The 25,610-nt window shown below is 36.4% G+C and overlaps 1 protein-coding gene across 2 annotated transcripts in view; it reads left to right on the plus strand.

Moving 5' to 3' along the window:
* The window catches only part of IL1RAPL1 (interleukin 1 receptor accessory protein like 1), a 678,979-nt gene that overhangs the window by 329,627 nt on the left and 323,742 nt on the right, over positions 1 to 25,610 (plus strand). Inside the window, exon 1 of one of the 2 annotated variants that reach the window (XM_066176971.1) lies at positions 18,043 to 18,126. The exons of the other annotated variant lie outside the window; for it this stretch is intronic. The gene's annotated coding sequence lies outside the window, so the exon portion shown is untranslated. Of the gene's footprint in view, positions 1 to 18,042; positions 18,127 to 25,610 lie in introns of those variants that run through there. 2 annotated transcript variants of the gene reach the window in all.

The following is a 25,610-nucleotide window of genomic DNA, read 5'->3' on the forward strand; positions in this document are numbered from 1 at the left end:
TATAATGTATGTATTTATGTTGATCTTCATGTTGTCTCATACAACTATTTCAGTTTTATTCTGAGAGTGGAATCCAGTGTATCTCCCATACCTCATTGTAAATCAAGAGACGTTTGTTCATCTGGGAGACAGCTGTTCGCAGCTCTGTGGCTGTTTTCTGAACTGCAGCACCCATGAACCATAGCAATAACATCACACACCCAGTGCTTCTGGTTTTCCCTTCTTTCACCGAAAAGAAAACATTTTCTTTGGAGCACTTAAAAAAGAAGTGGAATTATCTTTTGACAAACACTAATAAACTGATTTATTTCATCATATTGTAAAGAAAGGAGATGGGGATTCCAGTCATGAAGATTGCATTGTGTTTAGTTCCTCTGGCTTTCTCAGGTATGAATTGATTTCTAGAGGTGCTGAATGCATTTGTAACAGAAGACTGAAATGTGAGAGAGCAGATATTACTTCAAGGAATACACTTTTGAAACATATGTTCTAACAGCCAATAAATCAATAATATATTGCAAGACCACAATATACTATTGTGTGTCTTGGGTGTGAGGACAGCAGTCAGTTTTCCTATTTCTAGGTCACAATTGTTCCCATATATATAGGTTTAAAACAGCATCCTAGGAGACACCTTGACAGACTGACTTGACAAACTGCTCCATGGTGTGGCCTGTTAAAATCAGCACAGACCCCGTGGGGCGTGGGGAGACAAAGCTGAGGATTTCCACTCAGCTGCTTCATGTCCTGTGTTAGAATTAAGTTCCCTTGTGTAACCTCAGCATCTGCAAAGTAAAGCACTTGATTCCCACTACCTCTTTCCAGCATTTCTACATTCCCACACTTGGGAACTTTTCTAAGGATGAGTTAAGAAAGTCTTTTGTCCCTGCAGAGGTACCAGGGGACCCAAAATGTAAGAGGAAAAATGTGGAATGCGAAGACACCTTTGATGTCCCTCTCTCTGTCAAATTTTTAAAAGGAAGGTCAGAAATGTGTGGGAATTAAGCTTTTTTTCAACTTAAATATGCCATTTGGCACTTAGCAAGGGAAGTATTTCAGTGATAATTGATATTAACTGAGGAAGTCTATGCATAAATCATACATGTTCAAGCATATGAATAAAAATTATTTGGAAATGTGCTAATTCACTTAAATATCAAATCAGGGAAGTTCTGTCACTAAACATAAAATTAGATGCTTTCGTTGTACATAAAAGTAACACTGCTTTAACCCTTTCTATTTTTAATGTGTGACAATTTTACATATACCCTCCAGCAAGGAGGACTGTATGAGGTCTCAGACTAAGGGAGTACATTAGTTCCTAGTTTCAGGTCCAGTAAGGAGGAGAAAGAGGAAAAAGAGGAGGAAGAGGAGGAGGAGGACCATGATGTCCCTAGAGAAGACCTAGCATGACAGGAACAAGGCTGTATTTCCAGGAGACAGCCGCACTCTCCAATCCCTGTGGCAGCAGCTTTCGCATGCCCGGGCACAGGCAGTGACTGTGCAGCTGATGAATACCAGGAGATGGAGGCTGCCTTCACCAGTCGTGTCAGAGCCTATGTCAGTGAAGAGAAATTATACTAGAATGAAGGCTTAAAATGAAAGGAGATACATAATTAAAAAGTTGAGACTCCTTATCATCATGTCATTTTAACCTTGTTCCATTAGCAAAAATAAAATAAGTCACTCAAGACCAACTGTATTCTAAAGCATCTATTTTAAACTTGTTCCAAATTGCCTCTGAGCTTATAATAAGCTGTACTGGTTTTTACTGACAGTAATTTCCTTTTACTGTGGTTTCTGTGCTGACATATTATGATAATCCCTTGTATATTGAGGTAGAGGACTACACTTAGAATGTGTTCCAATTGATGATAATGAAAATATATTAAACAAGTTAATAAATATCCTATTTCCCCATTTTGGCTGTTACTCTTTTATTCCAAATCATCACAGGCGTTTAAAGAGATTGCTGCCCTGCAGACACACCAGAGGCAACTAAAAGAATTTAATAGTTTCTGGAGCAGTATGAATGTTTTTGCTGCTTTCACACATGGCTCTTGGTAGGGAAAGACATACAGCTTATTAGCAAAGAGACAGAGTTACTGCTCTTTGTGGTTGGGACCTGGGAGCTCATTGCAGTTTTGTGAAACAGTAAGTGTTAGATCTAGGTTTAGTTGTGGCTGTTAGAAATCTTTAAAAATGTTTTCAGGGTGGAAAAACCTAGTGGATCTTGTTTGTATCTATGTTTAAAGGCCCTCAAAATTATGCCATAACTGAGAGGTAAAATGGTGCTTTATATAATGTCCTGAGCATTCTCCAACAGTTCCTCTGATGAAAATAACTGTGTGTAACTTTTCAGAAACAAGCTGAATACACAGAACTTCCCTCTTAATTTTGACATGGTCCTCAGTGCAGATAAAACATTATAATGTAGTTTGTTCTGTAAGGTGCTTGTACAGTACCCGTATAATTCGGCAAATAAAAGGGCTATAAGAATTGAGATTTAAAGTCAACAGGAGAGCTGTGCCTCAGCCTTGGGAGAGAGGGCAGGGTAGTTTGATGTTGGAGTTCACACAAGTAGGTAATCTTGAAGGACTGTATGACAAACATTTTATTCAACTTCTTTCTTGAAACACTTACTGTTGCTCATCTTTATGGGTTTTACCCACACTCCTGAGGGTCCAGCCTGTCAGAACATGGCTATAATAATGAGCAAGACGACTGATCAGGAGTGCCTTGAAAAAACAAAAAGGGTTTTAAAAAAGATGGAAAATAATACAAAATGCAAAATAATGAAGTCGAGCACAGCAAAGAGACAAACTCCTTGCTTGCTACAGCACCTGAAAAGGAAAAGGCAAAAAGCGTGGAGTTCCTTTGTTCTCTCTCTTTTGTACATAATAGCTTAGGTGGGCTTTTTGGCCCTTGGCCCAATGACTGTACCAAGAGTCTTTGAGTAACATTTCCAGGGTCCAATCTACAATTCTGGGCTGGCTCTGAGCCAATAACAAAGAGAAATCCACAGAAATTTCCAGCTAACTTCTTAACATGCCCAAAGGTAAAGTGAAACTCTTTCCCTATTCGGAAGCATCTGCTAGAGGTGTAGGGATTGCATTACCACACATCTTCCCAACAGGAAATTTCACACAGCCCAATGAAAATACCACAAAAAACCCTCCAGAAAACAAAAATTCACATAAAACCAGAAGGAAAAGAGTAGATCAACTGTTTATTCTATATCCAAAGATGACAGAGCATCAGAAGATCAATTGCTCTGTCACTGGATTAAAACAAACTGTTCTGTTTCTTTCAATCCACTTTCAAATTTTATTAAAGGTAATTGTATGCTTTATATTGCTGATGCAGTCAGCATTGTTAGAGTAGTATAATATAAATTCTCCAAGCCATTGATGGCATTTTTCTGGTTCCATCTTAAAATTGGTTTACTTAATCACCTTTTACTTCTTAAAGATAAATGTGGAAGGTGGGCTGTATTTGTGAAAATGAAGGAAGTGAAAGTGACTGAGAAAATTCAGTGAAAGTTATCCTCTTCCATAATTTTCATGAAAGTTCTCTGAAGTTTTCTTGAGCCTACTATAAATACTTGAACCTTCCATGCTTTATTTTTAAAATCTTTCCTCTAGTTTTTCCAAAATTTAAATTCTCAGACTTTGCATGATTTTTTTTAATGAGGTCTGATTCATGGGACTTCTAAAAATAGTTTCAGTAAGGCAAAATTTGCTATCAGAAGCAACTTAACAAGCAAACATTATCGAGTTTTCCTAACTGTCAGATAGAAGGATAAGTAGGTCTTCCTTATTGCTTATAAAAGGTACAAAGTTATTAGTCATTCTACAGCTGGCTTCAGTGATTTGGATGAAAATGAATTTTCAACAACTTTTCTTTCTTGAAAAGATAAAACTGTGTTCTCGCATAATTCAAATCATGTGTAAGCTATTCATCCTGGTACATTTGATCAAAAAACTTGGGGCTAATAAAAGCTATTTTAAAAAAAATCTTCATATTGACAACAGAATTATTTGTCTTTGAAGAGGAAATATTTTTACTTGTCAAACATTTTGTTTGAAGAACAAAAAACTTTGAACAAGATCATATTCAGCTTCTTGGCTAGAGAGAAATATTCAAAATTATTATTAATAGGAGCTAACCATTAGCTGATAAACTGTTGTGGAGTACAGGTGTAGTGTAGCAATGGTGTCAACATCTCACTGGCACAGGTCTTCCACCTTGTTTCAGAGTAAAAGAAAAAACAGTTTCAGGTATTTATGGTGCCATCATGTGGAGACTTCTGAGCATTGAAGAACTTGAATTAGAAGAGCTCTGTTACAAGAAAAGGAAAGATGGTGAGCTGGTGAGCTTGAGCTATAAACTGGCGCTTGAAATTAAGAAATGCTATCTCATTTCTGAGTCAAATTTCTGATCCGCTTGCCCTCCTTAGGTATCTTCTTGTGACAATCACACAGTCTAGCAGAACTTATGGATTTTACTTTAAAGAAAAAAATGCCTGTGAATTTTTTTCCCCCGCAGGAAAGAATATATTTTTGTCTCAGACTAATGTAGATGAAGAAAAGCAATGACATTTTAAATAAATATAAATATATATTACATATTTTCTTCATAGCAGTCATGCTTTTTCCTGGCAGGACAGGGTAAAAGGTTAAAGTTATGCAGAAAAATGCAGGCTGAAAGGTTTCCTGTGAGTATATTAAAAAGACTAGGTAAAAGTTGCAAGTATCCAGGGTTACAGAGATGGAGGGAAACAAGTATGCTTCTTTGCACATGTTAAAAAAATCTGAAAAATATTTACCTGTCAGTAATTCCAATGTCTTGATTTTTTTCCATTTTTTCAAGGACAAAACTATTTAATCCACCTAGGAAGAGACTGACCTAGGTCACTTCCTTTTTTTTCCCCCCTAGATTCAAGATGGAATATTATAATAGCTCCTTTTAATTCTATATAGCTTGGCCTGCACAGATGCTGTGATTCATCGTGTGAGCCTATTTATGCTCTTTTATTTTGCTGCGTAGGACAAGTTGTTCTTTATCAGCTCTTTTATGAGCATCCCATTGAATACCTCAATGCATGCAGAATGGTACATTGTTTCCTATGCCTTTTTTTTTTTCCCTCAAGAGAAAAGGAAAAAAAAAAAAAAAAAGAGCCCCCTAAAACCTGAAATAGATATTTTTCCCACTTTTCTGCTCAAAGCATTTCATTTTTCTAGTCTTTCCTCAGAGAACATAACACTCAGTCCTCTGCTGTTTCCAATGAAGAAACCTCTTGGTTGCTACAAATGATGTCGCAACTGCTAGTTATCAGCTTTTTAGAACTCTGTATGATTTTTTTTTAAAAGATAAAAAGTTGTCCTCCCATTTGCAGTCTATGTTTGAGAATAAGGACTTCTTGGGGTTTTTTTCAGTGTGCCTGCAAGAAATTTATTCAAGGAATCTAAATGTGGTGGAGGCACTTTCCTGTAGCACACTTATACTAATGTTAAGAAGTAACCACTTACACAGACTAATCTGCCTAAGAGGTTAATCTGGATAATTTCTAGGCACGTATCTCATGATTTCACACGACTGTGGTAAAGAAAGCCCTAGTTTTATCATCAGATACTTAATTTAACTATTTTTATTTTAAAAGAGTGATCAGGTATTTAGTTTATGGATATTGTTTGGAGAGTTCAATTATTGAGGTTTAGACCATGTGAAAAAATTCAGTAACTAAAATCCATTATCAGGAGATGAAGATTTATGTAAGACGATGACAGGCAATAATTTTATCTTTCTGAATTTTTTATAAAATTTTGATACAGTGATAGATGGGCCTTAAGTGGACTCTACAGGTATTTCTGTATGTCCTACTGCACATATATTTTGCATCAATCTCCAGTCTCTTTTTCCCCAGGGTGTTAATTTTGAAACTTGTAGCCAAAATGCTGAGACAAGAGGTAGTATAGTATGTGACATTAGAAAATTATTGTTGCCTTGTGAAGGCAGCTTAGGGAAGGGAGAAATTGAATTCAGGCAAAAATAAGTGCAGTAGATAATTGTGAAGTAAACTGGATAAGGATGTACAGGTCAGGAAGAAAAAGGAAAATATGTGAAATGAGTGAACCCAACAAGATTTTTTGTTTGGGAAGGATCCTTTGCAAGTAGGTGACAATTTCTAGTCAGGCCACATCTCAAAATCCCAAACTTGCCAATTTTTTTCCCCAGTACATATAATTCTTACATAGAAAGCGAAATGAGCATTGACTCTAATGGGTCTCTGAGAAGTTACAAAGAAAAAAAATATTGAAAAATTACTTCTTAGCCTCTGGTAACAAGGAAAATTGGGAATCTGGTTAACTGTAGTACTTCATGAACTGTAGTGCAGTTACTGGCCTGTGTGACTATGTTTTGCAGGGTTAACATTCTGGTAAAAATATGGGATTTGTAATGGTTTGTAGTCAGCTGGAGAAGGCACCATACATATTATGTTCTCTGGCAGTCTGAGACTTGAGGAGGGAAGGCAGATTCCTTTTGACCTTAATTTATGTACTGATAAAATTAACTTTGGACAGACAAATGTTTTGCCTTTCAGATTAGATTTGCATACTTAGATTTGCATCAGCAACCCAGTTACAAATGCAATGATGAGACACTTCCAAACTTGCCTTAAAATATCCAGTCAAATTTCAGCCCAAGTCAGTGTCTCTTTCAAGCTACAGAAGAAAGATTTAGTAAGTTTTTGACACTATCTGGAAACTGAGAAAGTTCTTGAAAAAATATAGGGAGAAGCAAGAAAGATTCCCCTTTTCAGGAAATTAAAATTAATTTCCTAGAAAGTTGCTAATTACATTTATTTTATTAGTGTTTTCCATGATACTTGTAAACAACTGCTAGTTTGTGATAAAGCTCATAACCTAAATAGTTTATAAACCATCAGTTTTACTGAATTTGGATAGAAAAATAGAAAAATAAAAAAAAGGGAGAGACAAAGTTGTTAAAAACAGTTTAAATATTTCTCTTACACTTTGATATTTATACTGATATTTATAACATGCACAGTTGCAGGTGACAATGGCATGAACATGTACGTAGAGAGATGGTCATACCCACAAGATTGAAAGTCCAAAAATATGAAAGCAGGACATTAATGAAAAAAGCCCCCAAGATATAAGGAGAGCCAAGAAAAGGTTAACAAGTCTGGTTGATAGGAGATATGAGAGTGAAGGCAAGTTAATAGTGTTATATATATATCAATAAGGTTGACAGACTTTACAGATAACATTTTCCAGACTTTATCTGTTTTGGAGGGGAAGGAAAAAGAAAATAAACAAACAAAAAAAGCCAAACCAAACCCCAACAACTTGCTGAGTACATGAGCTAAACAAAAACTTTTTTTTTAAAAAAACACCATTTATTGTTCAAGTTAAAATTGTGACTGAGCAATCTGTCAGAGGCTGACAGAAAGGTCTATCCCAGTCATACCCAGTGAAAGTAAATTCAGAATTACTGCCGAAGGTTATGGGACTTTTCTGGGCTCAGAACACAAACAGGTCAGAGATTACAGAACTATATACTGTGATAAGCAGAATTTTTTACAGCACTGGTGCTCTTGATAATGGAAAGGAACAGCAAAATCATAATAAAATCACAGTAAAAATCAAGAACTAATGTGGGGGTTTTTTTCACTCCCTTTAAGGCAAATCTAGGGAGAAACTGAAATACTAATAAGTAGGGGTATTTCCAGGATTGCTATTATAATTAATCTTGGTTACTTATGTGGCACAGTGTGAGTGCATGAGTCTGGTTTCTGACACAGCACAGATTATGTACAGCTTGACTTGCAGAAATCGGTCATCTTTGTGGGTAATAAGAGAGTATTAAGGAGGCCCTTAACCAACATTATTTTTCAGTTGCAAACCAGTCCTTGATAAAATTTGCCAATCCTATTGAGAGCTGTAGACTGATTTCTTACATTACTGGAATTAAGGACTGTGAAAATAAGATTGATTTTTTAAAAAAATTTCATGTTATACAACATTTCTCAATACTATATTTTTAACCTAGGCTTTGTTTTCACAGAAATATCATTTAACAGGCATTTCATCCTAGGTTTAGTAATGGTTCTCGTCTTGTTCCCTAAATAATTATTAAAAAAATTCTCAGGTTTGACAGAGATATAAAAGGAGTGTTCTGTTCTTCATTATCCTCCACCTGTGCTCTTCTCATAAAACAGCATTTAATTGTGCCTTTTGAGGTTTTACCTCTTTTTTAAATCTCAAGAGACTGTTACCAAGTTAAAAGTGTCTTCTCATATTTTTCATAATAAAATATATATATATATCAAAAGCAATAAAAATTTTAAGTTATTTTTTAAGACTGTTCATGGATGAAAGGAGAGTGATAACTCATAATCATAGGATCACAATGGTGTCTGCTACAGGCCATAATGTGGCAGTGGTCAGCACTGTGTATACATGCCCAGAAAGGCACTATCCCAGCCCTAAATACCTTAAAAATTCCAGGGAATAAATTGAAAGAAAGCTACAAGAGAACATTTTTCACTGTTAATGAAGGGCCGAATTTCCAAAGGGCTGCAATGCAAGTTTGTAGTAGTTGGACTATACTGAGTGACACCAGTGACATCCTTCTGAAGGTAATAAGATCAAAAGAGTCTCTGCTATTCATTGTACTTACCATCTAACATAAAACGTGAATTTTTTATTCTCTGCCCAAACCTTGAGCTTCCTGATTTAATTTTGTATTGTCTCACAGCAAGGGACTAATGGTGAATTTTCCTTATGTGAATGTAGATAATTAGTTCTACAAATATATTTTCCGATAATCTTGAAAAGATTTTTTTCACCTTTGAGTTTCTTTCTTTATGTCTCAATAACATTATATAATCAAAATTAGCAAACTAGCATACCTAGCATGAAATAACTCCTCTACCTTGTGTTTACCTCCTGTAGTGAATTCTATTATGAAGCTGTCATTTACTGCCTTCCTGTGGCATAAAAAAACCCTTTCTGACTCAGCAGTATCCAAAGATCCTCAGTTTTTTTCAGGCTTAGGACTGAGTAATGCCTGTCCTAGATCTCACAACAGTGTAAGCTGGTGGGGGAAAAAATCAACATTTGGAGGAGAAAAAGCCAGATAGCTTGGTAATGGGATGCTTCTGAAACCATGCAGAGAGGTTGGTGTTGCTAAAACAGCTGAGAGATAGGAAGATATATTAATGATTATAATGCAGAGAGCAGTTCAAAAGTACAGAATAAATGTTGCTTGTGCAGATGTTTGCAGCCTATCATGCATCATGATTCTAGCAACACAGCTAGACCTTCACTGCCTGATAGTTCAGTCTTAATATTTAAAGATGTCATTTGTGTGAAGTGGGGAATAACATCTGGAAAAATGTTAAGAAACTGTTCTTATCTGTAAAGACATATTAAAAGCATTGTCCTATATATAGAATAAGTTGGTTTTTTCCCAGATACATGTAGACAATGGAATGTAGATTAAATCTTTATGAATATGTTTTGTTTTCCTGTCTAATTTTTATGGCTATGAAGATGCATGAAAATGTTTGCCTAAAAGTAAATGTTTGCTCTCATAGACTGGAATTTTTTGTATTAAAAATTATCAATTAACTGGTATCAAGTTCTATTACACAAGCTGGCCTTTAATTTGCATTGTATTTTCAAGGAGTTACTTAAAGCAAAACATTGCCAGCTGGAAGTGTATTTTAATGTAACCTACTATTCACTCTTGCAGTCATTCTTTTTATCCAGATTGTACCTCATATTGTTATACCAACATTATAATTGAAAAATCTAATGGAAACAATTAGCATCAGAAATGCTTCCTGCATAATATGTACTTGTATTGGTACAAATTGTGTACTCTGCCCAAATGTGGGCTTTCAACAAAAAGGTATGGCAGTGCTTTGGAAATAAAAGTAATTTTGAGTCAATCCTCATTTCCATCTCCTACTTTACTAAAAACATAAATCTTGTACTTCTTTTCATTCTTCAAGAATTTAATTACCTATGGAGGCTGATAAGTTAAGCAAGTAAGCAAAGGCTAAGGTCAGATCAGAAGGTAGATTGAAAGGAATTTTAAAGATTGACTACATGCCCCCAGCCTAAGCTAGCATTTCTGGTTTTAACTGTGCATCACAGTATTAGAGTTACCTTATGATTTCATCACTGTAAACTTTAATACTAGTCGTAAGAGTCATTGAATGAGAGAATGAATCATTGTCTGGAACCAAAGGAGCCTTCAAACACCACCTAGTTCCAGCCCTCTGCTGTGGGCAGTGGCATCTTCCACTCCACCAAATTTCTCAGGGTTCCATCCTACATGCCTAGAACACTTCCAGGGATGATGCATGGACTTCTCTGGGCAACCTGTTCCAGTTCCTCACCACCTCCTGAGTAAAGATTTTCCTCCTCACATCTAACTCATATGTCTTCTCTTTCAGTTTAAAGCCATTCCCACTTGTGCTGTCATCACATGCCCATGTAAAAATGTCTCTCTCCAGCTCTTTTTTAAGCCCCAAATGAAAGGTTGTTGTGAGGTCTGCCTGGAGTGTTCTCTTCTCAAGGCTGAACTATCCCAACTCCCTCAGCCCATCTCCCTAGGAAAGGTGCTCCAGTCCTCTGTTCATCTTTGTGGTCTATCTTGGACCTGCTCCAAAAGGACCATGCCCTTCCTAAGATGAGCACCCCAGAGCTGCAGACAGTGCTCCAGGAAAGGTCTCACCAGAGGAGAGTAGAGGGGCAAATCCCCTCCCTTGATCTGCTGCCCAAGTATTTTTGGATACAGCCCAGGACACAATTGTCTTTCTTGGCTGTGGTCATTCACTGTTGGCTCATGTCCAGCTTCTTGTCCACTAGAACCCCAAGTCCCTCTGCACAGGGGCTCTCAGTGAGTTGTTCTCCCAGTCTGTACTCATGTCTGGGATTGTCCCCACTCAGATGCAGCACTTGGCCTTGTTGAACCTCATGTAAGTGACCTGGGCCCACTTGTTGAGCTTGTTCAGGTCTCTCTGGGTGGCATCCTGTCCTTCTGTTGTGTCAGTTGAACTGCTTAGCTTAGTGTCATCTCCCAACTCCTGGGGGTGCACTCCATCTCATTCTCTGTGTCATTAATAAAGATATTAAAGAGCATCCATTCCAAGACAGAGCCCTTAAGGAATGCACTGGTCACTGGGCTCTACCTGGACAAAGAAAAATTGATCACAACTCTCTGGCTGCACCCATCCAGCCAATTCCTTATGCATAAATAGTCCATCCTTCAAATCCATTTCTCTCCAATTTAGAAATATGGATGTCATGTGGGACCATGTCAAAGGTCTTGAAGAGGTCTGGGTAGATGACATCAGTCAGTCTTTCCTCATCAACTGTTTCAGTCATTCCATCACAGAATGACTAAAATACCATATACCGTTATCCAAGGATAAATCACCCCTATAAGGATTCTATCACCTGTCTTAGCTTGAATTAATTCTTCCAAGGTTTGCATCTTTACCAAAAGACCTGACCAACAATCAGTCATTCTTCCTCAAGTGGAACACTATTATTATTGGAAGCAATAACGAGGAGCAATTGCTCTGGACTTACTTAATCTGGTTGCACTGCAAAGCACTTAAAGTCAGGAGTCTATAGCAGTTATCCTGTCCAGAATAGTGAAAACAAAATTCAAGTGATCAGTGCTAAGGGGAGAATGTCCAGAAAAGAAGAAACAGGCCTGCAAAACTCCTTGTTAGCAACCTTTTACAATGAACTTCATTTTCCAGCAAGAGCATTTTGCCGAATATTGCATGGTGTATTGATATTAGTATAAAATAGGATAGAGAGAAGCTTTATCCATAATTTAAATTGCTCTCTTAGAGAAAATGCAAGTAAACTGATGAATTCAGAGAAAAATATCTCTACAGGGTGGCAAAGAAATATCCACTGTAGCTACTTACCTAAAATATCTTTTCCCAGTGGCCCAATTAACTTTATAGTGTGGCACTAAAACTCAATTTTTTCAGAATCAGAAAAGGTTTTTGTGCTCTGAGTTATACACTGACCTTGTTTATATCACAAACTCCAAAATAAGATGACAATTCTATCATGTATTCATGTAAAACATTTCAAAGAAGAAACTTAAAGCTGTAAAATAGAGGCTTTTAGATAATATGCATTGCATATTTGGTGTCTTTGAAAAAATGAATAATAGTTTGTCACTTTTCTTGAATTGATATGTTTTGAGGGAAAGTGAAGAGGCTATAAAATGCAAATGTAAAATTAATTTGTTTTGCAGGTATATCTATTTTTAGAAAGCAGAGCAGCCTCCACATTTACTTCTCTCTAAATGAAATGAATAAAATAGAGAAAAGCCTACCATCTCTATGGAGCATTATGATTTCCAGCTGTGTCATTTGATTTTTGGCAGCAGGATTTCCTGAAAACAGCAAAATAAACCAAAACTTTTTTTTTCCTTTATTTTTTTTTTTTAATGACTAAGTGCTTTAGTAATCATGTGTGTCTAATTCCTGATCATATTTCAGATGGAGGTTTTTTCTGCTATGCTCAAAATCAGTGGCACTTGAATGGGTTGGGGGGAAGACTGGGACAACTGGAAAGTTTCATGAATGACTCATCAGAGAACTGTCTGGCTTCCCTGTTGTGGAACAGCAAGAGGAAGTACACTTTGAGGAAATACACCTTATAGTACTGTTTGAGTCAAGTACATCCTTATTTGGGTGCAAAATTCAAAAACCCTTGGAAGGAATGACACGGCAAGATTTCCAATTAAATTGTGCTCAGAGAACTTTATCTCAGAGAAAGAGATGATCCAAGTACCTCTGCAGGTCGCAAATCAAATGCAAATGAAATAAAGTGAATAAAATTAACTGTCTTTCAGCTTATGCTATTTTGCTCCAGAGCAATTTTTCTAGGGGAAGCCATGAATGAGACCACTGTGAGAAGTCCAAAGCTGAATTTGTGACTTGGCATGCAAACAAAAAGCTGGATCTGACAACAATCAGGTATTTACCAATTAGCTTTTCAGTCTTGTTGATGGGCTTGCCCAGCAAAGCCATTAGCCACGTAATGACTTTTAAATAACTGGAATTCTTAGAGATTCAGAACCTAAGATTCAGGACCTGCAATGGCTCTTTTCAGCCATCTTTCCCATCATTTCTCTCTTTGGTCTTGCAAATATTTATGTTGGGCTTTTTTGCATTCCACTTCTAATTTTCACAAGATTGTCTAAACTAAATACATTTTATTTTATGACAGAAGAACAATAGAAAAGTCACAGAGTTTTTATTTGCTTTAATGCTTGCATGCAAGGCAATGCATTCTGGAAAAAAATACTACATTCTGTGACAAAAAATCATATGTTAGACAGTAAAATTCCATTGTGAAGGTTTTGTAATGCAATCTTGCACAACACCCAGACAAAAACTTGTTGAGGTTTCAAAAATAATATAGACATGGTGAGTTGTAAAAGAAACTAAGGTGTTTAAAATGACAGTTGGCACAGTATAACTGCACCTAGGATTTATATTCAAGGAGCCATTGGTAACTCAATTAGATAAGATTCTGAAAGAATATATTGCTTTGATATAATTTTTTAATATTTTTGGCAAACACCATAGGGCTTCAACATAAAGGACAGTACAAATCCAATACCACATTTGTGTCATTTTTAGGATCTTGGTATCCATAAATTCAAACTATAATCACATTAAAATGTGCTTCACAGTAAGTTGATAAAACTAATAAGTTCCTTCTGAAGGAAAAAGCCCTTCTACTACAGTACACAAAAAGATTTTAGAAAATACCTTCTGTTATTTGTAGCTAATTTACCAGTACTTCACATATTTCCTGAAGTTATTCAAAAAGATTTATTCAATGCCTCTAATTTATGAGGATGTTGTTAATATAAAAACTTGGCTTTTATCCCGTGTTCTTTCTTTTCTTGACCACAATACCATCCTCTGAAAAACTCTGTTACAAGCTAAAAGATTTAAGTATTATTATGAAATACTGCATTGGTTCGTTTCTTTAAATGTGTCAGAACTGATTTTCAAGATATTGTGGTAGCTGTTTCCAGGGAAATATATGACCCAGTGGCTGAGGTGAACTGCAATTGCTCTGGTTTCTTTTGGCTGCCTGCAGCTCCCCCTGGGCCATCACAGCCCTTCTGTGCACACATGTAACCATCTCAGAACATCCCTCACCTGTAAGAGGAAGAGGTACTTGAGAAAAGCAACATAAAATGCATGACTATTATTTTTTTTTAATTGAAAGCAGCCTATTATGAATTTATTGTTTTTTTTCTTTTGACTTAAGGAATTGTATGAATTTTCTATGTTTTCCAGTAAAAAATTAAATTGTTGGGAACACCCAAGAACTTCTAAGAGTTCTCATGATTTTTTTTCTTTTTGTAGTCAATTTGAGGAAAGATTATAATAAAAATTATAGTCAGACCGATTGAGCTGAGCAGGCACTAGTGCAAAGAAAGCCCAGAAGTGCTTACATGGCCTAGACAGTGCTGAAAGATTCAGCACCTGATCTTGTTTGACTTATAGGAAAAATGGAGAAACAAGGCTAATAACAATGTGTAAATGCTTATGTTAAAAGGATTTTGAATTTGAAAGTGTCTAAGATTAGGGTAAATTTCTGAAACATTTCTACATTTCTGATATTAAGGTGATGCCAGCACATTACGGCTCCTGGGGAAAATGTTTAATAAGGCATTATTTTCAAATGTTCATCTGTAATTTGCCTGGTACGTACTTATCTTTTGAAGAGTTGCTACATCATTTGGAGTCTAATTTTAATCACTGAAGGATGAAATGGGAGAATTTTAATCCTGGTTTAAGTGCTCATTTAAATACAGCATTAACTGTAGTGTTGATGCTGATACCTCTGTAATATATCTGACAAAAGCAGCTTGGACAAATTGGATCAATCAATTGCTTCAAATTCAATGAACTTGTTTTGTTTTTTTCAACCATGTTTTCTTATACTTCATGAAAATCCTGTGGATTTTTCACGACTTAGGTTAAAATGAATAGTAAAAAATGGATCATGGTTTAAATAAAATAGGAGGATGAAAAAGTAATTAACCCAATATATGTGTATGAAACAGCATCAAGAAAGTAAAAGTTATGTATGGACTTGGTGCTTTCCATTTAATGATCTTGGGTTGATTTTGTGAGGGTCTTTTGCTTTTGTTCTTCTTTTTTTTTTTTTTTTTTTTTTTTAGGGGGGCTGTTGGTTGCTTGGTTATTTTTGTGGATTTTTAAAGTTGTTTTTTATTTGTTTGTTTGTTTTTAAATTGTTTTTGTTTTTTTATTATTATTTAATTGCGGGGTTTGTTTGCTTGTCTGTTTTTTTCTTGAGTCACAGACCAGGGTTTGATTTTTTTTTTTAAATTTTTTTTTTTTTTTGTCTATGGATGGCTTTGTTTGTTTTTCTGGCAAGTGTTTTTCTTCATTTTTGAACAAGGGGGAAAGGAGGCCTGCTTTGAAATGAGGAAGTAAATAGAAGAAAATAGAACAACTCTTCTAGCTCTAATGTTTGTTGTTACCATATTAGAAGCATCCATAACACTCTTTAAGCTCAATCATGCATATACTTACACTTATGCTTATATGGACACAGTGAATATGCCAGAGTAAAATGATACAAAATTCTTTCACCTGCAAGTTTAATGTGTTTGAAAGCATAAGATGAATTGGTTTTCTTACACAATTCCTTTTTTTCCCTAATGAGGCCTGTAAGATATGTGATAGGTAAATCTGAAGTCTGCTGCACTGAATTTTTCTGAATATGTAATTACATGAAGCTTAGATGGAAAAAAAGAACTCTATTATGAAAGTATGGACGACTCATGCTGATATAAGGAGTTTTATTGCCGCAACAACAAATGGTTCTCAGGTAGGGATTAATTCCTCTGTATGCTTCCTGACTAAATAATTACTGATGTCTAAGGCATTGAAAGATTTTGAGAGCCTCTATGCTGCAAGAAGCTAGCTCATTTCTACCTACTCCGTCAAAAGCTTCAGAAAATGGGACTTCTCACTGGCACTTGGGAAGGCACACTAATCTCACTGTGGGTTTCTGTAAGCCAAGGAAGATTAGCTTCTGCCTAGCACATTAAAACTGCAAATACCAAAACCCTGTCCCTGCCTTCGTGTGCTTTGCCATATAAAATCTGCCTCACAGCTTCTTACCTGCTTGAAATGGTTGAAGGGAATGTGAAAAAACAGAAAAGAAATAGAAGTTGAAAAGAGTCTGTTTGGTCTCAGTTTTGCTCACATTTGACACCTGAAGAACCGTCAGCATGCGGGATGTCTTATTAATTTTAGTCATCAAATTCTTTCACATGAACTTGTGTGCATGTATTTTAGAATCAAGCTTGTAATACCCAGAGAAGACCTGCCATGTCTGTGGCAGGTAGCATAAAGTGGCACTTGCTGATAGCTGTGCATCCTTCTCTTCCTCTTCTTGATCCAGCACGTGCCCAGGGGGCCAGGAAGGCCAATGGCACCTGGCCTGGATCAGCAATAGTGTGGCAGCAGGACCAGGGCAGGGACTGCTCCTGTACTGGGCACTGGTGAGGCCACACCTCAAATCCTGTGTCCAGTTTTGGGCCTGTCACTCCAAGAAAGGCATGGAGGGGCTGGAGCGAGTCCAGAGAAGGGCAGAAGAGCTGGGCAAGGGTCTGGAGAGTCAGTCCTGTGAGGAGCAGCTGAGGGAGCTGGGCGTTCAGTCCGGAGAAAGGCTCAGGGCAGACCTCGTTGCCCTCTGCCTGAAAGGAGGTTATAGCAAAGACAGGAATCAGCCTTTCCTCGCAGGGACCTAGAGACAGGACAAGACAAAATGGCCTCAAGCTGCACCAGGTGAGGTTCAGGCTGGACATGAGGAAGAATTCCTTCCCTGAAAGGGAGTTAAGCATTGGAATGGACTGCCCACGAAAGTAATGGAGTCACTGCCGCTGGAGGAGTTCAAGAAATGACTCAATGTGGCACTTACTGCTGTGGCCTAATTTACAAGGTTTACAGAGTCTAGTTGATTGGTCAAGGTTTGGGCTCCATGATCATGGAGGTTTTCCCAACCTTTAAAGATTCTATGATCTATGATTTTTCCTTGTCAGGTTCAGCTCTCCCTTGAGAGGGCCTTAGCAGTACCCCAAAAGCGGCAAGGATAGACTATAAACATTAATAAAAATGTATATAACTAAGAACAGAACTCAGTAAGGAAAAATACACTTTGAAGTGCATCAAAAGGAATTTGGAAAGAAAAATAAAACTGAAAACCAAGTATTTTTTAATGTCTCTTGAACTTTACCTGCCAGCATAGTACAGTTGAAGTGGTGTCAATGAATATATTCAGCGCAGGCAACTCAGAGTGCAGCTGCAGGGTGAGCAGCAGGCTGACCTATGGGGGACAGGAGCAGGAGGAAAGAGGCTGGGAAGGAGTGGTGACTCTTGGCATAACAAATGGCCCAGGACCTGTGGCCCAGCCAGGTGAGTGACACTCAGAGACCCAGCAGGAGCCACTGACCCCCAGACTTGCCAGCATTTAGCCTGTGAGGGCGTGGAATCCTGAGGTTTCCTTTGTTCAAGGTCCCTCCTCAGAGGCACCCAGCCTGAGCTGTCATGTTGGTCCTGCACCATGATGAAATTATTTTAAGGACTGAGGTGTCTGAGACTCTGATATGGGAAAACTGGGGTCGAGCTGGTAAGGAAACCTTCTCTGACTGGGAGTGTAGCTGTGAAGAGTCCCTGGTCGGGGGGTGTCACCCTTAAGTTTTCTTGTCTTCTCAGTGTTTGCATTTTCATAGTGGAGATTCTCACGCAGTTTCATGTAAACTATGTATATATTTAGAATTATCTACTTTGTTTACATATTTCTCCTCTGGGAGGAGAAATGTGATTGATGGTGATGTTCACCTACAAGGTCGAAGAGGTGGCAACTTGTATAGCCAATCTTTTGCCTTCTGTAAAAACTGTTTATAAATGGAGTCAGAAATATTAAAATAGAGCTTTCCTGCCTGACCTGCTGCTGCCTGCCTCGTCCTTTGTGTATCTGATACAGCGACAAGGGGGTGAGAGAATGGCTGCCAGAATGGCACCTGGATGGTCAGACAGGGAAATAGTGGGAGTAGACTGATTTTTTTATTCCTTACATGAATATGGTCGTGGCACAGTGCCTCATCCAATATCTAAAATGTCTTTTTACTATGTAGAGGAAAAAAGCATGATCAGAATTATTTCAAGAAAAAGATGTTTCTCTGATTTGTTTTACTGGATTTATGAATCAATGCTGGGGGGTTTAAAACATTAATTGACCTTATCTCTATAGACACTTTCTTACTGCCCCTTGAAAATCCTGACATATGTATCTGCAGTACTTGATCTGATCTGTGAGAGAAGTGGCACTTTGAATGAATTCCTATAATGCATATAAATAAAACAGAGCTTCATCTTGCACACCTGCATGTTTTCTGGTGGTTTTTTTGTTTTGTTTTGGTTTGGTTTTGGTTTTTTGGTTTTTTGGTTTTTTGTTTGTTTGTTTTTGGGGGGTTTTGTGTGGTTTTTTGTTATTGTTGTTTTTTGGTTTTGGTGTGTTTTTTTTTTTTTTTTTAAGAGCACTAAATATTCTGTTAAGAGATTTTGAATGATTTAGCAGGAGAGAGGTAGTGCTTTTTCTAGACACATCAGGAAGGGAAAAAGCATATTTTTGACAACTTTTAATCTGAAATTATGAAAAATTAGCTAGTCATTGCTGTGTAAAACACAGAGAAATACAGATTTTAACTGAATACATATAAAAGCTTGTTTACCTGCACTGTTTTGTTTTTTTTTTTTTTGTTTAATAGCCAAGTAAGTACCTTGAGCTATAAGTGGTCACTTATCTTTACATAAAAAGGTGTTTAAACTGAAGAGTGAGGAATTCTCACTTAAGGGACTTCTGAACACTCAGAAGGCACAACTGTGTGCTAAGTGTAGGTAATAAGGAAAAGTTATGAGATTTTGAGTTTTTTTCATCAACTCACTTAAAACACCACACCTGTAAAATTCCAGCATTCTGTCAAAGGAGAGGAAATATGCTTTGGTATTATCACTCTTTTGTGATGCTTAATTTGCCATACATTTATTATCTTGCTGTTTTTAATATTTAATTATTAATATTGTTAATTAATATTGCAATAATCACATATGTTGGAGTGCTTTGCTTTGTAAATGCTGCTACAAGTATTTTGTTCTTAATCAACAGTACATGTGATGGCCCCTGAACTGCATGCCTGCAGGTGACCAACAGGAAGAATTAATTTTATGCCAAAATATGTATGGACATGGCTATTTCTGCTGTGCAAAAAAGTAAACATCAATGCTGATAAAGATTTTATTTATTTCTAGTTATGCCTTTGATTGAAAACTAATGAACTAATTATAAACTAATGATGCTGCAGTGACTTCTCTTTAAAAATATGCATAACAACTTTGAGAAAAATGCACACATTTGAAATACTCCTTTTCTTCAATACAAGTCCTGCATCACATTTGTAAAAAGCATGAAAAAAGTGCTGAACAGGTCTAGCTATCAAAGTGAACATCCAGCTGAAAATTGTAATGGCCTTTAAAAGACTTGATCACAGTGGTGAAATTCCATTTCTGATTTTCACAATGGGTAAAAGGAAACTGCCTATAATGCTTCACTCACTTTAATCAGAATTTAGTTTCTGAATGTGTTTGACCAAATGACCCCCTGGAAAATGGTTAGTGAGAGACAGTGAGATAGTTTCTATGTCTGTTAAACTGTGATTTTTTGCTTTTGCCATCCTATAGTTAATCTTAAAAAAAATTAAATAAAATTATTACTATTACTACTACTACTACTACTACTGTTAATCTCTACTACTACCATTACTATTAACCAAAATTAGCACATAACATCATCAGTCTCTATTTATATTATATTTATCTACAAGTGTGTGAAAGATAAACTTTTCCTGCAAGGGAAAGGGGGAAGGTATTGTAATTACCTTGCAGAAACTTACAGAATTAATAGGAAACACGCATATGTTGTGTTGTACATATGTTGTGTTGCAGTTTTTATGCCACTTAGAGTATGTTTTGTGGCTTCTTTTTTAGTAAAGTTCAGCTCTTTTCTTAATTTTTTCCGAAACCAAAAGACAAAATCCATTATCTTTGTAAGCTTCAGACTCTATCACCTGAAAGGTTTGGTGAACTGAAGAACCACACAATTATTTAAAGTAGCATCTCCTGCCTTTGTTTGAGACACATCTGTTCAGGTATTTCTTGTTTAGCAGTGATAAAGTGGCTGTTGCCCAACAGTTTAATTAGCACTTGCCTACCTAACCTCTTATAACAGATATTACTACTGAATTCAGGCACTCTGAAAATCCCATCTCTGACAAAGCAGGCTTAATAATGAAAATCACTATGTTTTTACATTTTGTCTTGGCAAGAACACCTACTAGAACACATACATTTTTCACTAGCTAGAAAACATGCAGTTCAGAGTTGCAATCCCCTAGTTGTTCACTCTTCAGAAAAACAGAATTGAGCAGGAATTAAAATTGAATGAAAACTGGAGGGGGAGTTGCAGAGCAAAGACAAAGTGTACAACAGAGCATCATTTTCTAGACAGATGTTAATTTGTTTCTCACTGGGTGAAACCGATCTGCTATAATGTATCTGTGTGTATATTTTGAAATGCTTTTGAGCAGAATATCTGTGAAGTGCTGAGCGTTGATTTCAGCCTGTGGGTTTGTTCAGTTGTGTGATTTCTTCACATAGGCTGGCTTGCTTGGCTCCTGCTTTACAGCTGCTGAGAGCTGATTTTTGGTGTCTCACTGTCTGGAGGTGGGAAGGGGGAGTCATTTTGTGTTTTGCCAAAAAGAGGGGAAATATGCTTAGCCAGTGGTGCTCAGAAACAGTGCTACCTTGGTTTTATCTCTTCCTCTCTAGCCCTGCACTTGTCAGGGGTGTGGGGAAAGGGGGAACAAAGGATATTTTTAGTGACTACGTATGGACTACAAAGCTAAAAAGCTGAGGTATGGAGATTTGATTTTCTTTCACTGGCAAACTGGGCATTGCTGTGTCCTTCTAGTAAGAAGTCCTCTAGCAAACATGGGTATGTGCTCTGCTGTACAAGTGTTGATCTTCTGTCTTAGAAATTGCAGGGGTTCTTCTCTGTGGCTACAGAGTAAAACATTCCTTTGTTTTTCCCACCTCTGTTATGGGACCCGTCACAGTTCATGATCTCATGTCATTGGATAAACTGGCAACAATCTTGGTTTCAGTTCATCTCTTGTGCTGTAACCTGTCTTTATTCATTAGCTTCTGCTCAGGGAGATAACCTGTCCCATCAGCAGGGATGCAGAGGACAGGAAGGGCAGGAGCTGCTGCTGCAACCCCGTGGTGAGGTCTCTCCTCCCACGATCCAGTGCTCAAGGACTCCATCGGCAAACGTAGGCAGTTTAGTCATCACCTGATTTTAACTATTTGATTTCCACATTCCAGTTTGCCACCTTGCTAACCTTTCTCTGTTGAGTAGTCAGGAAACCGAGTTTCTATTGGGAACTCAAATTAGATACCTAAAGTAGACAGTCTGAGTAGACAGCACCCAAAATCTCAATCTTCCGTATTTTTTTACAATGTACAAGTTAAATCATTCTTAATAACCATCTTGTGATAAAATGAAGAAAATAGAATGCTTATTTTTTGTTTCTTTCTTACAACAGCATCTCTCCAATCTTTGATATTGTTGTATGGAGATTCACTACTTTTGTGTGTACTTTGGCAAGAGACGTAAAATGCCAACAAGAAATCATAATGATGAAATTGGTAATGAAAAGTGAATGTAATGGTTCTCTTGAAGTGATCTTGGATTCTGCCAGGCAGCACATACGTGTTTTAATCAAATTATAGAAAACCTTAAGGAAATAACTGTCTATAATCTGATGTGATCATATTGAATATTGATAAAGATATTGATAAAGTTTACTTTAAGCTTTTATTAAAATTAATAAATTTGCATTTTTCTTTTGACAATGCTAGATCCATCTGGGGGCAACTTGTAGCATCAGGAGCTGAAGCAATTATTTTCAGTGCTGCTGTTTTGTAATTCTGCCTTTGCAGTGCTCTGGTTCCAATATTTTTAATGCATCTTCAAAAAATAAAACATTTTTTGTTGGTATAATTTGTTGCTACAAAGAGGTTTCTTAGTACTACTAGTAATATTCCACATGTTCACTGGGGAGTGTTCCTTGTACTACTGTGATCAAGGAACACATTGATGAGTCAAATTGTTTTTTCTCCCCTCTTCATTTTAGATTAGCATAAGAGATGACGATAACTTGGCTGTAGGGCTTTCCCAAATTGCTAGTCACAAATAAGAGAGAATAAATTAAGTACACTTGCACAAAGAAGAGCAAATATAAACTGACCACTGATAAATTTAAGGTATAAATTAAATATGGGCTGTGAAATACAAGATTGCTTCATAGTCTCCACCTTTGATTGTTCAGAAACTATTTCCAGCAGGAGTTTCAGAAAAAAAAAAGTTCTTAACGTGAGAATCAATATAAGAATCTTTATTTCCTCCTTTGATAGATCTGATAGACAACAAGAAAGATTGACTCAGAAGATTTGGCCCTGTTTTACCATTAAAACTTTTGGATTATTTATAAAGGAAGAGAAAAAGTGTGTGTTTTAAAATTCTTTCAAAGTCTGTACCTAGTAGGTGCACTGCACAAGAGTGTTTAGGAATAGTTTTATTGTGATAAATTTGATTAATTTAATTTTTGTGCATTATTCATTTTATTTAATATTCAAGTATATATCACATATTCTCCTGTGAAAGGTTATTTTCATTAACCTCCAGTATCTCTACATGTTCATTTTAGTGAAATGTTTCTTATGATTTTTCTAGTAAAAGATAGAATAATGCATTTATATGCAGATTAAATTAAAACCTAAACAGCTGTCGGCAACTCCAAAAATAGGTCAAAATGATAACTTATGAAATCTCCAGTTCCTTGTTTACTTTTGGATGATTTTTCATTACCTAATATTTACTATGTAACTTTTTTGAGTCTAACATTCTAGAATTTAATTTCAATGTCTTTTATTCACCGTGGTTAATTCTTTTACTATTACATTATGTAGCCACCTTTTCAATAGGGTTTGATTCACAAAGAAGTTAATAATTCTACATCATCGAATGCCTTGATGGGATCTGATATTCTAATGGTCTTTAAAACATGCTTTCCACAATAGATCTGCAGGATATTTCACAGTAGAAACAGGATATCTGTCACATAACACTATGAATTAGTTCTGAAAACTATTTTTTCTCCTTCTTTGTGGTTGATTTTTTTTCTTGATAATAGGAACAATATTATATTATACCGAAAGTTTTCCTTAGCAGATTATTTATTAACGTCATGGTGCTATGTTGGATACCAGTGGCTAAATAAAAAATCAAGCCAAAACAAAACAAAACAAAACAAAACAAAAAAAAAAAAAAAAAAAAAAAAAAAAAACCACAGCCAACAACAAAACAAAACAACAACAAAAAAACTGAAACAAAAACCAAAACAAAATATATAACAAAAACCCACGAAACAAAAAATGAACTGAGTCAAAAAAAAAAAAAAAAAAACAGTCAAAAGAATATTTTCAATAGAAAGCAGCCAAGTCAAAGGTGTATTGAAAACTATATAAATTAATTCATTTTCTAGTCAGGGTGAATATTTCCTATATGACTGGAAATCAAACAGCAAAAAATTTACTATATTTCTAAAATATTTTTGTCAAATTGAAATGCCCACTCTCTCATGAATGTTTTAGGCACTTACTAATTTGATGCTTTCTGATAGTTTTACTATACTTGGCTGCAGTGGAGTGAGTTCTGCTCTTTTTTAGACAAATACATCTTCTAATATCTTTGTAAGTTAACTGGGCTATAGTTCATCTGTTGTGCTGACCCCCTCCAGCAACATCAGAACAGGAAAAAATTAAGGTCACTGAAAGGAAATGTATACTTGACATCACTGTAATGGACTAGACACAAAATTTGAATGTCCTTTTTCCCACTAATCAGAAACCATACTCCGATACAGACAAGAAAGTGATGGAAGGGAAGGAAAAAGACATTTCTTCAGAGACCAACTGGTCTCTTGCTCATGAGGAGCTTTATTCCATAGCACTCATGTTGGAGAAGTTTGTGGAGGATTGTCTCCTGTGGGAGGGACCCCATGCTGGCGCAGGGGCAGGACTCCTCTCCCTGAGGGGGAAGCAGCAGGAGATGTGATCAATGTGTGATGAACTGACCACAGCTCCCACTACCCATCTCCCTGCCCCACTGTGGGGATGGAGGTGGAGAACTGGGGGTAAAGTTAACCTCGAGAAGGACAAACAGGTGAGAGGAAGGTGTTTTTAAAATTTGGTTTGCATCGCTTTATCCTACTCTGATTTTGATTGGTGATAAATTAATTTTCCCAAGCTGAGTGTGTTTTGCCTGTGATGGTATTTGTGGAGTGATCTCCCCTGTCCTTACCTCAGCTCACGTGACTTTTGTTATGTTTTCTTTTCCCTGTCCAGCTGAGGAGGGAGTTACAGAGCAACTTTGGTGGGCACCTTGCATCTGGCTGGGGTTAACCCATCACAGCAGTCCATATGGAGGTAGTTGAGTGACTCCTGACTGAGCAGCAAGTCAGGGAACTTCTGTACAAAAGGGGAGATTTCCAACAGAAGGAATACAGGGTTTTTTTCCTAGATAAAGCATGTCCAGAGTTTGGTAATGCAATTTTGTGGAGGAGTGTTCATTTTAAAATCTGGATTTGCTATGAAAAGCAATGTTTGACCATTTTTTCATAAACAAAAGATAAAAAAATTCTAGTCTAGTAAATGTCTTATTTTAAGTACTGATATTGTGCATTAAGTTCTATGTTGTTGTGCAGCAATATAAAATTTAATTATTTGAATATATAAATTAGAATTATTTGACAGGGAAAAGTGAACATATTTTTGAGTTAAATGTTGTCCCCTTGTTTTCTTTTCCAACTTCCATTTCCAAAAAAGTTTTTATTAAGACTGACCCAATTTTGAAGACACCTTGATTTCAGTGAATTGAACAGATAATTTTGCTCGTTTCTGTAGTTATTTCTTCTTCAGAAAACCTGGATAAAAAGTAGTGATGGAGATAGGGTGAATTGTTCAGTTGTAGAATAGAGGAAAGAAGGTTTATGTTTCTAATTCAACTTTTATGGGTGGGATATAATGCATAAACAGAATAAAATGTGTTTTGAGATGTAACTGTCTAAAATGTGGTTACATACGAAGCTATATAATGTAAGTTTGAACTGTGTGATTATCATAATTTTGAGAGGGAACTTAGGAGGATTTAGAAGATAAAAGAAAAATCCAGAAGGAATTGGTTTAATATTTGGGGTTTTTTTTCTCTGAAAGACAATATTTTTGAAAAAAAAAAGAAAATCACTTCTGCAAAGATACCATGTTAACTCTAAAACAGAGATTCAATCAATAAAGTCTGAAA

This window comes from Chamaea fasciata, unplaced genomic scaffold, assembly GCF_029207755.1.
Source record: "Chamaea fasciata isolate MVZ Bird 193981 ecotype frontalis unplaced genomic scaffold, bChaFas1.0.hap1 SCAF_2, whole genome shotgun sequence".
NCBI lineage: Eukaryota > Metazoa > Chordata > Aves > Passeriformes > Sylviidae > Chamaea > Chamaea fasciata.